General features: G+C 43.8%; 1 long non-coding RNA gene across 2 annotated transcripts in view; it reads left to right on the top strand.

Annotated features, from left to right (window-relative positions):
* The window catches only part of LOC147450745 (uncharacterized), a 54,692-nt gene extending 39,729 nt beyond the window's left edge, over positions 1 to 14,963 (top strand). The window contains exons 2-3 of one of the 2 annotated variants that reach the window (XR_015189299.1): positions 13,052 to 14,599; positions 14,678 to 14,963. This is a non-coding gene — a long non-coding RNA (uncharacterized LOC147450745). Of the gene's footprint in view, positions 1 to 13,051; positions 14,600 to 14,677 lie in introns of those variants that run through there. The other variant, XR_015189300.1, reaches the window with a different exon arrangement.
* The last annotated feature ends 420 nt before the right edge of the window (positions 14,964 to 15,383 follow it).

Raw genomic sequence — 15,383 nt, forward strand, 5'->3', positions numbered from 1 at the left:
CGCCACGTCTCAGGCGAGTCCTGACTCAAGAATAGCTGGTATAGATCCTGCTCGAGTCGAGCCAAAAAAGCCCTCTTCTTTCGTCGCACCAAGCGTCGGAAGTCAATCTGTGACTGTCTGGGAGTGACATCCCCCAAAAGCACCTCCCTCTGAAGTCTAGCTCTAGTTTGGCGGCACTCCTCATCGTACGAGCTGTTCTGAGGCATGCTCCCTGATCGGCGTCTCTGCTCAGGCTGGGTGTGTGGGTATGCCTCTGCTGTTGCATCGTGTAATGTTTGTGTCAGTATAGTAGTTAGCTCCTCCAGAGGTCGCCTTGGGTCCTCAGTGCATAGGTGTGTAGATCCCGTCCATGTATACAGAATCCGTCTCCCGTGTGAAGGTGTAGCCAGTAGGAGTTGCTACCCGTGGCCTGTGTGCTACATTGAACTAGAAGGAGATGGTCATCGACACCAGAGCATGATCCACTGCCACTCCGACCGGTTTGGGCCCAACTGTGAGATCCCGGATACTAGAGATGAGATTCGGCTGTGCCATGACATAGTTCACTGTGCTGGCTCCATGTCAGTGGGAAGCATGTAAAACCTCCCGCAGAGCAAGAAATCTTTGTAGGCCATTCAAGATGGCCAATCCATGTGCAGTGCCCATGTCTATTAGGTGTCGCCCATACTCAATATATTCCACATCGTGTGATAGTCTGGACAGGCCCGTCTCTACAACATCTAGCTCTCTCAGCATCTCCTCTGAAGTATCATAAAACACTGTCTGGTGATGGGCAGTCCTAGCATTGAAGTCCCCTAGAATGATAATGTCACCATCTCTAGAGAACTCCCATATGTCATCATCCAAAATAGAAAAAGGGGACTGTCCTCTGGGTGATGCATAGACTGATGTACTCAGGGGAAAGTAGCAAATAGCAATGTAAAGATATCTGCCTGTCTCTGCTTTCAGTCTCGCCCACATGTACCTAGCTTGCTTATCCCTACGGGCTATATGTATCAATGGCTGCAGATCTTCTCTAAATAACACTCCCACTCCCCCCGAGCCCCGTCCTCTGTGCTCTGAGCGTGTCTCCTGTCCATAGGTTGTCTCCCACCTGTATCCACTGATGTGAGGCATGGATTGCTGGGGGGCTTGGTGTGTCTCAGAGTAAAAGATGATGTCTCTTCCAGTAAATCTATCCTCAAAAGCACCCATATCAAGACGCATAGATCCATTACGGTTCTAGGCAGCCACTTTGAGTGTGGTCCCATAAGTCTCGCACCGTCATGTGGAGCGTCATTCTAGTATTACTACTCTTCCATCTCTTTTGAGAGAGAGAGAGAGAGAGAGAGAGAGAGAGAGAGAGAGAGAGAGAGAGAGAGAGAGAGAGAGAGAGAGAGAGAGCCGATGGGGTTCCAACCAACTCTCTCAAGGCCCCCCACACTATTTCCAATGTGGTATTTACTTTTGATTGCGTAAATAAAATGTACGCACATGCTATACCTCAAGGGCCCCTCACACCATTGCCAATGTGGTATTTGCTTTGATTGCGTAAATGGAATGTACGCACATGCTATACCTCAATGCAGACTCTACTGGCTCAAATGGGGAATGTCGCCGCGGCAACTTTTCATTTTCACCTCCGGGCCGATTTGATGCATCTTTGGATCGGTGTCGATGAGGGGTTGCTCATGGCCACCAGGGGGTAGGTCTGGGGCTGATATACGTAGTCAGTGTGAGAGGAATCAAGGGCTAAAAGCTGGTTGCAAAAAAGCAGATCTGGCTGCAAAAACGCAGCCGATCCGTTGCGGAAAGCAGGACTGAAAACGCAGATGATGATGATGATGCCAATGATGGACAGAAATGGAAGTATTCAATGCGGCAAGGGAATGGCCGAGAAGAGGCTCAATGGGCTGCCAAAGTAGCGGGCTGCAACGGAGAGGCTAGAGTAAATATATCCGGGCCGTATCTAGCAAGCAAAAGGGCTGAAAACTGAAAATCTGGGTTGATATGTTGCCAACTGAAAATGTTGGTTGCATGGTTGGATGCAAAAATGCCAAGGCTTGCTGTTGCAAAACGCTGGGTAATGTGCTCCCTTTATAGGACTTTTTAAGCCAGGTCAAGAATTTTAGGCAAGGTCGGGAAAAATGTGCAAATGTTTGCACATGGGAGTTTTGTGACGATAATCATTTGACAAAGGCAAACTAAAAATTGATGTAAGCCTGCCAAATATTGACCTTCTTTGATATTTTGCTCCTTTTTCTCATGAAAAGGAACCTAAATTTGAGAATTAGACCAACAAGCCTTTGAAGATGCCCAGCACAACCATTGACTTCTCCTCTCCTTTCTCAATAAATTCTTGCAACCTTAGAGAGCAGCAAATGACCATAAAACTGTTGGAAAATACACCATGCATGACAATGCTTCTGAATATAGTATCATGCAAGGTAAATAGTTCAATACATACCTGCGCTTTGACAAACAGATTTCCTCTTAGCGGCTTCTTCAGTCTCGTCCTTCTTTTGTTGCGCTTTCTCCACATCAAATCTAACTTTCCACTCTGTCTCTCTGTATTTTGCGGCAAGGTTTTCATTGCTTGTGATTAGCACATTATCAAAAAGAATGTCATCTTGCATTGTCCATATCTCAATGGAAATTGTAAAAATGGGCTATAAATTCGGCTTCTCCAAATGAAAATACTCAGGATTAGGAATCTCCAAAGCTTTCCATGTACTCTTGTGTGGAGGGTTGTCAATCATGGGAGCATACCACTTGCCCTTTCTTTTCGGCTTTGTCCATTCATTGCATCCAGGTTCATCCACTCATTTTGGGTTGGGAGCTGCGAGGATTGTTGGGGGCATTGCAATAGGCGCTCCGTCCACCCTCGTTGTTACCACTTTCATCAGTCAATGAGCTTGCTCACCAAATGAGGATTGCATTGTTACTGTCATAGAGCTTACTTTGATGAGGAACTTTCTTACTACAATTGATGGGTGGGGGACTAAAAACCTCGTTAGAAACATCCTCAATAAGCGAGCATTTTTTGATCTTTCTCGTTGCAAATAAACTACAAAGGCGATGCCTTCGTTTACCTTTTTTGCGGCTTTCGCCTGCCCCATCATGAATAGCAAAGAAAATCACACGCCTCACAAGGAAAACAAAGAATCCAAAGTAGATCAAACGCAATTACATCCCAAATCCACAAGAAACCAGGAGCTAAACTTCATCTCGCTTCAGGAGAATCTTTTTGATATCTTATATTTACAAGCTTTTTGAGTATTTTCACTCATAGAGGTCGTGTAAGGTTTGTTCATCCCTCACAAACTTCTTGGCTTTTTGATATAATAACTAGCTCTCTATTCAAGCATAGAAATGCCAAATCCGAATTAACAATCTTTTAATCTCTGGTGTAATTCTTGCTTTTGCCGGCACTAACTTGCTAGGACATACCATATTTACCTAGAGGAATCCAAGAAGAGCCCAAGTTTCAAGTTATCCATAAGACAACGAATGATATTCAATATAAATAGTATTGAACAAATGCTAAAACACCCTCACTACGAATTAGTATATGCACCGACAATCTTAAAGGGTCACAGAATTGTCATGAGCATGTAAGTACTCCTGCCCCTTCTTCGACTCTGACGCCCTCAGCCTTTCTTCACCATGGTCAGGGTGTGCTCAGATGGCACTACCGTCCACCTGCGTGGCTCTTCCCTCCTCCCATCTCCTGATTTAGCCTCATTGTACATATGCTGTTTTTTCATCGGGAGAGTCTCCCCTTATGATTGTTGTAGCCTTCTCTAGTAGAGGTGGGTGTAGCCCGATGGACAGTTTCATTAACTAATAGAAGGATCTCTGTAACAGACTTGGACACTCAAGTCAAAAATCAATCGCGACAGCACCAAATAACCACTTCAAAACAATTTACAGATCACAATAGATTTGCACTGGCTCGGTGGAGTTCCGTGCCTAGAGATATTGGCCCCAAAGACTGGCGCCCCTTTCGGTATTTATTTTTGTATTAATCAATCATCAAAGTACAAGAGAGTGGCTTGGGGTTCACTCTCAGACTCTGCGTCCAGATGCCCTGAGAAGTGAGGCCCTCACCACTAATTTAAAGGTTACAAGGGATGCCCAAAAGCAGAGCCCCAAAAGCTTCAAATCAAAAGCAATTGCTCTCTGTCTCTCACAGAGAGTCAAAACTTGAAAGCAAAAGCATTCTCTCTCTCTTTCTCATTAAGTAGAGAAAAAGCGAAATTTGCGTCGCTCATCATTTTCAATTTTTTTTCCCCCCAATAGCCTCCGCGATTTTCGGAAATTAGGGTTTTTGGCAAAAATTAGGGTTTGCAGGAATTTTAGGGTTTTTGGCAGAAATTAGGGGTTTTGCTATCCACCACGTCATCACTTTGTGACATACCCCCCTCTTGAAAGCATTGTAATCGACCGCGATTACGCCTGCAAAACCGACAAAAGCCATAAACCGTCTTAGCAGACACTGACTGTTAGTACCTACGTACTAGGAACACACATCTAGCACATGTACAAAATCGACAGTCACATCACACGACATCACAGGACATCACCAGACATCACAGGACATCACATGACATTCAACATTCATTCGGATCTTAGACCATGATTTATCGGCAATGTAGCTAGCAATCACATCTAGGTCCAATCGGGACCTCATCGATGTCCGATTGACTAACCCCTATTGCAACCATGTCTTTTCGAGATCAATTAGACCAAAATGTTGCAGTCATTTCGTCTATCAGTTCTTGCACTCACAAGAAGTCAAGAACAAATCAGTATCATAATCAGGAATTCCATTTCATAAAGTCATCCAGCAGAATATTGTCAGCTCTCAGTATCCCTGAAGCTCAAAGAGACATTAGTGACTTTAGTATCAAAATCGAGGCATCTGTTGACAAAGGAGCGGAGTAACTCTCCTCTTGTGCATCCCACTGCACCAGACCTTCGGCCAAGCTGAGTTTCTGGGTTCTGTTTGGAGTAGACTATGCTAAACCAAAACATCGAGGTAAAGTTTCACAATCCGAGGAGTATCTGCTAGGTCCTCCTCCTCCATCCACTTCGCATCAAATGCAGGAAAGTTCTTGAACTAAACCAAGAACCGCCTTCGGACTTTACCTTTCTTCGTATCGTTATGTGCCAAAATCTGTTCAGGAACAAGGATCTCCTCGTTTTCTTCCACTTCGGGTTGCTCATCAGGCTCCCCATCATCAAGCACATCACCCTTAACAGGTTTCAAGAGACTCACATGCAATGCATTGTGAATCCTCCAAGTATCTGGCAGTTTCAATCGGAAGGAGACATCATTTATCTTGTCAGTGATCTGGAAAGGTCCGTAGTATCGCATACTAAGCTTTGGAAAAAGCCTCTCCTTTCCCTTTTTCTTTCGTAGGCGTGCCTTCTCAAAAGTAAGAGCACCCAATCATCCTCCTTCAATTTCAAGTCGTGACGATGGCAATCCGCTGCCTTTTTCTGTCGTTCTTGAGACTCCTGCAAAGTCTCGCGAATATTCATCCGCGTCAAATATCTAATCTTTTGTGCACAGGGAGGATGGAACCTTCGCAGCACTTTCAACAATCTCACATGGTGTCTTCCCCGTCGAGGAGTGTATCGTGTTATTGTAGGCAAATTCCACCAAAGGTAAGTTCTTTTCTCATTGAGTCTTTTGATCCGAGATACAAGACTTCAATAAATCTAAAATCACTGAATTGGCAATCTCAAATTGCTCGTCAGTCTGCAAGTGGAACATTGACGAGAACTGCAACCGCGTGCCAATGTTCTCCCAAATTGCCTTCCAAAACAAACTCATAAAGCTGGGGTCTCTGTCGGAGACAATCGTCTCATACGTGCCATGTAATCGGAAAATCATTGTGATCATTCTGTGTAATCGGGAGATCAAAAATGAAATCCATTTCAATACTTTCCTAGGGGCGGGTGGGTATGGGTAAAGGGTGTAACAATCCCTGTGCCTTATGCCTGTCAAACTTGACCTTCTGGCATACCAAGCAAATGCGCACAAACTCTTCCACATCCTTTTTGAGTCTCGGCCCAAAGAAGTATCTCTCTACCCCCTTCATGGTGGTAGCAATGCCGCGGTGACTCGTAAAAGGTTGACAATGACATCCAGTCATAACCTTTTCCCTCAACGGTTGTGTAACGCACAACATAATCTTTTTCATCAAGTAGCCTTCCCGGAGGGAGTACCCAGCTACTGTCTCCCCATCCCGTATCCGTGTGAAAATATCTGCAAATCTGTATCTGTGGCATACTGATCGACCATATCCTCGAAGCTCCTATGATGTATCGCGGAAATAGCGAGAACCAACAGTTTCCGAGACAAAGCATCTGCCACCACATTCTTCTGTCCTTGCACATGGACAAACTGGAAGTGGAACTGTGACAAGATGTTCGCCCACCGCATCTGCTTTTCCGAAAGCTGCTTCTGTGACAAGAAGTAGCGCAAACTTTGATGGTCTGTAAAGACAGTAAAATCCGCTCCGAGTAGGTAGTGCAGCCATTGAGTAGAGCATAGATAACCGCCAAAATCTCTTTCTCATAGATCTGTGCTGTCATCTCCGGCCTAGAGAACAATCGGCTCTCATAAGCCATGACATGGCCTTCTTGCATCAAGACCGCACCCAGACTACGACCACAAGCATCACAATATACTTCAAATGACTTCTGCAAGTCCGGCAAAGTCAAAACAGGTCCTGTAGTCAATTTCTCTGTCAAGGTCTGAAAGGCAGTCGCCTCTGTGGATCCCCACGAAAAAGGTACTCCTTTCTGTGTCAAGGTATGCAAAGGGGAAGCAACCTCTGCAAACTTTCGTATGAACTGCCTGTAGTACGAACACAATCCCAAGAAGATTCTAACTTCATGGACATTCCTCAAATTGGGCCAATCACGGATAGTCTCTATCTTGGCCGGGTCCATTTGCACTCCTGCTGCTGACACAATGTGTCCCAAAAAGTGTTATCTCTGGTAGGAAAAATTCACTTTTCTTTGCAGTAATCACTAACGTGTGATCTCGTAATGCCTGAAAGACTTGAAGCAGATGATCTCTGTGTTCTGCCTCATTCTTGGAGAAAACAATGATGTCGTCAAAGAAAGTGCCAACAAATAGCTTGTACTCTCGAAAAATCCAGTCCATCATCCGGTTAAAAGTCGCAGGAGCATTGGTTAAGCCAAAAGGCATCACCAAAAACTCAAATAACCCAAAAATTGTCCGAAAAGCTGTCTTGTAGACGTCTCCTGGTGCTATCCTGATCTGATGATATCCACTCTTCAAGTCAATCCTGCTAAAGCACGAGGATCCCTGTAACTTGTCGAGTATATTATTGATCCTAGGAATCGGAAATCTGTTCTTGATGGTGATTTCGTTGAGAGTGCTATAATCGATGCACATTCTCCAAGATCCGTCTTTCTTCAAAAACCAACAACACTGGAGAGCAATACGGTGAAGTACTAGGCTGGACAAGACCCTTTTCCAAGAGGTCTTTCACTGGGTTCATAATCTTTTCATTCTGTACTCGGCTCACACGGTAAGGTGGCCGATTCGGTGGCGTGCTTCCAGGTATCAGATTAATGGTCTGATCTTCAGGCCCTCTGGAAAGCAATCGGCATGAGTGTGGAGAAAAATCTTGGTGTTCTTTTGATCAGGTCAAAACATATTCAACCTTTATCCATCGTTCAGTTCTCTCCCAAAAGAATGAGTAAGAAATTGAAGTTCATCAAGTACAATCTCTAAGCCCTTCATTTATCAAAGTCGCTTTCTCGGCCCGGTAGTCAACCACGGCGTAGTTCTTGTGGTACCAAGGGATCATGAGTAGAACGTCACTCGCGTGCCTTGAACACCCCTGTCATTGCAAACGAAGTTTGCCAATGCTCGGTGTAATGGCAACATCCCATCCGGGTGCCAGTCGAACTACCTCCGCCTATGGCGTCAGTCTGTCGAGCGTAATTCCAAATCGAGCCGCCAATTCCAAGTGAAAAGAAGTTGGCCTTGGCTCCTTCAAAAGAGCTTCCTGATCCTTCACTTTGCCCCAAAAGCGACAAAGTTTGTACTTTCATTCATTAGATTCTGTGCAGGTCCCATGCCATGTGGTACTAGTTCTGCTTTTCTATCTGCCTTTTCTGCCACATTCCTCAGCTGCTCTCGAACTCTCAGACCTGTCGTCGTCATTATCATTCTGTTCTTTCTGTGCCTTATTAGGGCACTTCGTGGAGATATGTCCCTGTTCCCCGCATCCAAAGCACTTCCCCTCTCTGATGAAGCGAGCTCTCTCCTCAGGAGTAAGCTTGGGTCGTGCATCATTTTTCTCTGGATGGATCTTTTTCTTTCTACTTTTAGTCTGTTCGGCTCGTTGTGTCATGGCCTCATCTGTGGGGTAGGTCAGACTGCCAGAGTGAATGGCAAAGCCCCGCTTCGCATGACGCATCAACTCCTGAATAGAAGCTGACTTCTGTTCCAAGCAGTGATCTCGGATCTCTGTAGGTAGACCCAAGGTAAACCGTTCAATCTGTTCTTTGAACCAGATCTTCTTGAATGAAGAGGCGGGAAGAAAAGAGCTCCAGAATCGTTCACAATAAGCATTGATTGTGTCTTTCTTGGTCATCCGAAGATGGTTCCAAGCAGCTCGTAGATCTCGTTCATATTCTTGCGTCAACCAAGAAGAAATAAAAAGCTTTTCAAATTTCAGCCATTTCATTGGCGCACTCTTGTTTAAAAGAAGCGTAGACCACCAAGTACGAGCATTCCCCTTAAGGTAAGAGGTAGCTCTCCGAATCTTGGAGTGCTTTGAATAGCGTCCTCCCGCGAAAGCGATGTCAAATTGCTGTATAAAAGACAAAGCCTTCGAAGCATCTGAGTATCTTGAAAAGTATCAAACTTGATCGAGTGGTCACCTTCCTTAAACTCTCGGACTTCTTGCTTTTATCTTCGAGAAAGTCATACTGGTTGGCTTTGTAAAAATTCTTCTTGTTCGCATAAAACTTTCCGTCATCGGAATCTGAGCTGTCTCTAGACGAGTCCTCAGTAGAACTATCATTCTCTGGGCGAGATGTAGCCTTCTTCTTGCCCTTTCCGAAGCTTTGTTTCTTGCTTCGCTTTTTACCTTTTCTGTCTTCTTCGCTCGAATCTGAAGAGCTAGAAGAACTGTCAGAAGAAGAAGAAGAAGAAGAAGAAGATCTGGGTACTCCTTCAAATCGAACACGCTTCTTCTGTTTCTTTGCCTTGTCAAATGTCGACTGACGACCCAAATAACCTGGAAAGTCAGTGCTTTTCTTCTGCTTTTTGCCGTGCTTTTTGGCTTTCTTTTGCGCGTCAAAAAGCTGAGCAATCCGTGCATCAACCACGTTCCCCAGTTCCTTCTCCGTATATTTTCTTGGAGGCAGAAGGTTTCTTGAGAGCGGGTTTCGGGAGTGGTGTTGTGGTTCTCTGCCACTACATCTGTACCTCTTCCAAAGAGGTCTGGTTCATATATTTTGCCATCTTCGGGTCCTTGGCAAAATTGAGCATCATCTTTGTTGCATCGCCAATCAATTGACAACGCTCCATCTCTCTTTGCTCCGCCTGAGTAGGCCGAGGCGCGCCATACTCTTTGCCTGAATCTTCGTTGTGATCTTAGCCCACATCTCCAGATGCAGAGGGAGTCGACTGATCATTGCCTGAAGCCATAGGTGCCGCGGAAAAAAAAATTTCGGGGATCGGATTTGCCGTAGAAAAGAAATCGGCTGTGCTCTGATACCACTGTAACAGACTTGGACACTCCAAATCAAAAATCAATCGCGACAGCACCAAATAACCACTTCAAAACAATTCATAGATCACAATAGATTTGCACTAGCCTGGCGGAGTTCCGTGCCTAGAGATATTGGCCCCAAAGATTGGCGCCCCTTTCGGTATTTCGTTTTGTATTAATCAATCATCAAAGGACAAGAGAGTGGCTCGGGGCTCACTCTCAGACTTTGCGTCCAGATGCCCTTAGAAGTGAGGCCCTCACCACTAATTTAAAGGTTACAAGGGATGCCCAAAAGCAGAGCCCCAAAAGCTTCAAATCAAAAGCAATTGCTCTCTCTCTCTCTCTCACAGAGAGTCAAAACTTGAAAGCAAAAGCATTCTCTCTCTCTCTTTCTCATTAAGTAGAAAAAAAGCGAAATTTGCGTCTCTTCATTTTCTAATTTTTTTTTTTAATAGCCTTCTCAATTTCCGGAAATTAGGGTTTCTGGCAGAAATTAGGGTTTGCAGGAAGTTTAGGGTTTTTGGCAGAAATTAGGGTTTCTGCTATCCGCCACGTCATCACTTTGTGACAATCTCTTTCTCGGAAAAAAAGGTAAAGAGGTTAAGTAGAGGGGTATTGTAGTTGCATTATGCTGTTTGTGAGGTAGGATGGTTGAAGATGTTACTTGGAGAGTTGGGGACATACGCTCAGAGGTTGGTTGTCATTTATTGTGACAACATAGCAGCATGGCACAGAACCCAACATTCCACATGAGACCGAAGCATATTGAGGTGTGCATCACTTCATTATAAATGGTCGGTTTTTTTTTTCTTTTTTGGCGAGAAAAGGGGCTGTATTCTTTACACAAAAGACCTCTGGAGATGCTCAATGGCCTATCGCCCAGAGGAAGTACAAAAGCAAGGTAACAATGTGTAGGCCATGTAAACATCAAGGTGGTCTGTATGCTGAGTATAAAATGAACCACTGGAGAGGTGCATAATGCCATGCGATGTAGGCATGATTCCGTCTTAAAAGAACTGACGATCTTGCCCATGTGTGAAGCTCCGCTGCCCTGGAGGAGCCAGCCGAAGAATCCCACTGACTGCGAAGAGTATGCAGCAGGTCTGTCCAAATGGATGTCAAAATCGTGAGCCCAGAATGTGTGCACATGGAGCCTTCCACATGGTCCAAAGCGTGATGGTGCATATTGTGGTTAGAACTGTCTCCTGCTGGCAGAAATCTAACTGGTGACCTACATCTGGGAGCATCTGTAGAGTGCCTGGTCTTGGCCAGTGACATCGACATTAGGTACGTAAGAATGGATGAACAGATTGCAAATATCAACTCGTGTTTCCAGCCGCTAGGTTGTGCCTTTATATACTGGTTTATTGCAGTCTCATGGATTCTTGGTTGAAGAAATGCGCAGCCTTGTCTACCAACAAAGCTGAGTATGCAAAGAAGCCATTTGGCTTGCTTGTCTAATGAAGAAAGAAAGAATGTTTTTTAAGTCAGCCTATAGGACAAATCAGATGCATCTATTGTAGTTACATCCATGGCACAGTTTGTAGGTGCTAGGATTGAAACATAAGAGAGAAATAAAAGGTTTTACTCTAGATAAAAAAGGGGTCTGCCATATCACGAGGTACATAACCAACAATATCTCACACATCTCTACGACAATCCTCCTTAATGTTCACTTTAGCTTGAGTTGTCCTGAAAGCTTCACTTTGAGACTACCAACTTCTACCAAGAGGGTTGGCACAAAAAAACAAACATAAAAGGTTGACTCTATACAAAAGAAAATAGTTTCCTATATGATGAGCTATATACGACATAACACAACACATGTCATACCTAAACATCTCTTCAATATACCATGCTAATGTCCACGGTAGCTTTTGTTGGTTGGAAATGTTTGATGATGGCTTGATGGCTTATATCAGAGTTTCTTGTTTTTCCTCGCGAGAGTAAGGGTGTTTTTGTTGGTTCGAAATGTCTGATGATGGCTTGATGCCTTATAAGAGAGTTTCTCGTTTTCCTCGCTATAGTAAGGGTGTTATATAGTTGGAAAATCCAATTCTTTCATGCGAAGCCAATATTCCAAGAGATGAAGATCAAAGACAAGCAATTGTGCAAAACATTTTTGATGGAGAAAGGTCAGCAGACAATTTTACAAGTGCCCTCTTCTCATCAGGAGGAAGAGGGAGATGAAAGATCAACATTCAAAGACGCAGAGGAAGTCATTGGTCCACCTACCACAAAAATGATCAGCAATCTCACGGTGGTGATCAAGTCTTCACTAATGAAAGAGAAGGCCATTCTTTCAGAGGTATTAGCATTTCGGGTTTAGGGTTTAGGGTGAATTCACAAGGTGCTCAATCACAAGCAGATCCAACTTACCGACATATGACAGCTGACATATGAAAACCCTGGATTCTGCGGAAGACCTGCAAAAGGTACATTCTAAGCACCTTTGGTGTGGGTATAATGCATGCAAGGAGGGCGGCAAGGCTTCTACCTTAAGGCTTCTACCTTGCCATCTGAACTGTGGCTTCAAGCTGTGATACAAGAAAACCACTTTAAAAAAGGGACTGTAGAGGTGGCTTGAATAGTTCTCAAAGTAGGTGACACGGGAGTCTACTCCATTGGGAGCCGGAGTGGCCTAGATAGCCTCTCAGAATAGGTGATGCAGTAGTAATTAGAGAGGTGAAATAATTGGCCTACTTAGAAGGCTATTGGATGGCAAGATTGCTCTAAGTTTTCGTGTGTTAAGCCCATCATCAGAATTATGTAGCAAAATGGTAGAATGCCTTGCCTAATAAGAAACACATTGACTTAAGTATCTATGTAAATGCCTTGTGCTCAAGATCGGAGATAAGAAAACAAGAGAGTTTGCTAAGATGTCTACCATCATCAGAATTATGTAGCAAAATGGTAGAATGCCTTGCCTAATAAGAAACACATTGACTTGAGTATCTATGTAAATGCCTTGTGCTCAAGATCGGAGATAAGAAAACAAGAGAGTTTGCTAAGATGTCTACCATCATGAACTAAAGGCAATGTCGACCATCATCACTTCAAGCATTCAGGAGAAAGTTGAAATATGTAGCTGCTGAAATTGAGGTCTTCATTACAATTGTAGACAACTTAAGTTTAACAAATGTACACACAATAAGCTTGTTTGTTCTTCAAGAGATATGGTCGATTTCCAACCATCTATTTGATGGTTCAACACATGTTTTTTGTATCTTTTCTATTTTTGGTGGTGTTTTTGAATTCATATAAAGCCAATTCTGATGAAGCTCTTTTCTTCATTACAGTCACCTTTCTATAGATATCAGCAAGATGACCTCTGTGCTACATTGTTTCATCCTTGTTTGAGCTATGAACATGGTGGAATTTTCAAAATGTCACAACACCTCTTGCCAGCACAATCCTTTGAAAAATCAGTAGTCTCCTCGACCGTGCTAAAACCTGCATCGAGTTTCATCCCTCGGGTTGTCTTGCATTGACGGATTCTTGGGTGAGGCTCTAATTATGGGGAGATAAAATTGGAATGAAAATGGCTCATCTACTAAAGAGAATGACGTAACCTGAGAGATGGGCAGCTAAGCAGCCAATAGCATCAAGGGTCTTGGATGTGAGGGGTTACCCCAATTATTATGCTGATGGATCTGGACTCGTGTATCAAGATGAAGGCGTAAAAGAGGAGCTTGAGATTGAGCTCAGTGAGGATGACTTTAAGAGGGCAAACAAGGTATTCCATTGATGCGTCACCTATAAAAATCCAGATGGTTCACTTCAGAGAGCTGCAATGACACAATCTACTTTAAGACAGAGAGAGGAGAGAATTGCAAGAGCAGCAGCAAAGGACCATGCCTTATTCCATCCCAAAGGATCAGCGTCCTTGGAAAGATCCCGTGCCAGAAACAGGAGAGCGACATCTCACTCAGGAACTTCGTGGTGGACTCTGCATATCACATGCCGGAGTGGAAGGAGGTGGCATTTGGTTATGCACCCATAGTTGGCCAGTGGTCAAAGCTATCAATAAAGGATTAAAGACATTTACAAGCTGAAAAATGGGCTGCTCTCTTGAATTTGTGGTGCTATCTATAACGAGGATGACTAGAACAAAGTTTTCCGATTTATGAGCTGAAAAATGGGTTGCTCTTTTGAATTGTGGTGTGATAACGAGTGTGGCTGGGACTTGGTCATTTCTTGTGCTGCAAAGAGCTGGTAAGGAACATTTGTGGGAAATCTGTCTTTGGCCCACTCAATGGAAACTGTTTTGGAAGTGTCAATGAAAGTGATGGGCCAACCTTTACTTTTGATGTTTCATATGTATTATTGTTGCAAATCATTTACTTCTGTGAGTGGATAAAAACCAACTTGCAAGAGCTTGGTTGGCAAGGATGGGTTGTGTTGCATGGTACCCTAGCTAGTCATCTAGGGGTCAGTTGCTGCAAGGGCCCACCTTGGTGGGGTGATGGACCTTGGTTTTACTTCCCACATACGAGCCTTGTATTGCCACTTGGCACACGCAGGCATCCACCGACACCAACACAGTCATTTACGCCGGATGGATCATGAAGGGAAGATTTTTCTTGAGGAAAAATAAAATATTAAATGTTGGAGCCCTTTAAGGTTTGAGCAACATCATTCTACATAAAGACACCAAGAAATCATTGTCGTTCCTTATGCTCTGCCAATAGTGACTTGAAGGGGTTTCAAGCCCACAATCTTTGGTTCTAAAGTACAAACCTTTCCACTTGTTATTAACAACTGGTGAAAGCGAAAGCAAACCAAAGAGTTAATTGTTCTGCATCAACTTGAAGAGCTTGTTAATTGGTTGCCTTGTCACATTGATGGTGAGTTTGGCCTAATCGAAATCTTTCCCATTTCTTGTGCATTATATTGTCGGCTGACAACGTTTGGGTTGTGACCAGGGTGGTATGGGAAAGCATAAGGTTGCAGGATAGGATTGACTTGAGTTTTGAAGAATGTCACTACATGTGATCACTTGAATGAAATTTTTCGCTTCCCTAAAATAGGGCTCTTGAGCTCTCTTGTAAGATGGATGAAGACGGGTCTTAATTTGGACATCTTGCAAAAACTTGAAGCCAATTCAAATTTGTTTCATGCTCATGCTTATCATGAAGCTTCAACTAAATTAACTGTTTGGGTGATTATGATTGGTTCAAAATCCTTTCATCTCATCCCGAGTGGGGCGCAATGCCAAGCAAAAGGTTGGCAAGCCTGGTTTGAAATTAGCCTCATTGAAAACTATAGATGTGGCATTTGTTGTTTGAGCTGTATTTGCATGTGAATGCTTGATGTGGAACACACATTCGCATTTGTGAATTTTGATTAGCATCTTAAGCTTTTCCAGTACCGAGTGTTATCAGTATTCTTGATGGGCTTAATTTTTGGATCCCAGCTTGCTCAAGCACTATGGCATGCTTGGAATCGGCAAAGATTACATTTTGCATTTGCACATTGAATACCATGAGATGCTCAAGAATGACCTCTAGGTCAGCTCAGATAACCTAACGGGCTCAGATAACCTCTAGTCCGATTTGAAGAAATCTTTGAGCCTGCCCTTAACGGGCTTGCCTTACCATACTGCGGTGGAGCTACCCCCAAGGGCCGGTT

Source organism: Adiantum capillus-veneris, chromosome 9, assembly GCF_014529385.1.
Source record: "Adiantum capillus-veneris isolate H3 chromosome 9, ASM1452938v2, whole genome shotgun sequence".
NCBI lineage: Eukaryota > Viridiplantae > Streptophyta > Polypodiopsida > Polypodiales > Pteridaceae > Adiantum > Adiantum capillus-veneris.